This window comes from Jatropha curcas, chromosome 6, assembly GCF_041381405.1.
Source record: "Jatropha curcas cultivar XTBG-Jc1 chromosome 6, XTBG_Jcur_1.0, whole genome shotgun sequence".
NCBI lineage: Eukaryota > Viridiplantae > Streptophyta > Magnoliopsida > Malpighiales > Euphorbiaceae > Jatropha > Jatropha curcas.
The window spans coordinates 5,706,174-5,707,424 of NC_143156.1; positions in this window are offsets into that span (position 1 = coordinate 5,706,174).

Consider the following 1,251-nt stretch of genomic DNA (forward strand, 5'->3'; position numbering starts at 1 on the left):
ATGGAGTTGCAACAGCAGGGAGTGATTCTAGCACAGATGCAAATACAGCCATCTTGGGTTCAGGAAGTTGCAGAAGCACAGAAGAAAGATGCACAAACAGCACTATGGGTGAAACAAGTACAGGAAGATCATGGTGGGAAATTCAGATTGGATAACAGTGGAGTCTTATTCTATGAAGACAGAGTTGTTGTACCACAGACAGGAGAGCTTAGACAAAAGATTCTGCATGAAGCTCATAACAGTCCATATACAATGCATCCCGGTAGTACCAAGATGTATCAAGATTTGAAGAAAGGCTATTGGTGGCCGGGCATGAAGAACAATATTGTACATGTTGTAACAAGATGTTTAACATGTCAACAAGTAAAAGCAGAACATCAATTGCCAACAGGGTTGCTTCATCCAATAACAGTGCCAACATGGAAGTGGGATCAGATCACGATGGATTTTGTTACTGGATTACCTCAGACGCAGCGGAAGCATGATGTAGTATGGGTGATTGTGGACAGATTAACTAAATCTGCACACTTTTTACCAGTTAGGATGGACTATTCTCTAGACAAGTTAGCAGAAATTTATGTTAGAGAAATAGTTCGACTACATGGAGTTCCATCATCCATTATATCTGATCGTGATCCAAAGTTTACATCGAAGTTTTGGGGTAAACTGCAGGAAGCATTAGGAACGAAATTGCATTTCAGCACTACATTTCATCCTCAAACAGATGGCCAATCAGAGAGAGTCATACAGATCCTGGAAGACATGATGAGAGCATGTGTCATAGAATTTGAAGGCAGTTGGGACAGATATGTACCTCTCATGGAATTTGCCTACAACAACAACTATCAATCGAGCATTAAAATGGCACCATATGAAGCATTGTATGGTAGACAATGCAGGACACCTGTGTGTTGGACAGAACTTAGTGAGAAGAAGATTTTGGGTCCAGATTTGGTTAGAGAAACGGAAGAGAAAGTGGGACTCATCAGAAAACGGCTGAAAGAAGCAAGTGATCGACAGAAGTCTTATGCCGATTTAAAGAGAAAGGATATTGAGTACTCGGTCGGTGATAAAGTATTTCTGAAAGTTTCACCATGGAAAAAGATCCTAAGGTTTGGACGAAAGGGTAAGCTTAGCCCTAGGTTCATTGGTCCATACGAGATTGTTGAACGTGTCGGACCATTAGCCTATCGCCTAGCATTACCTTCAACCTTAGATCGGATTCATAATGTCTTTCACGTATCAATGTTA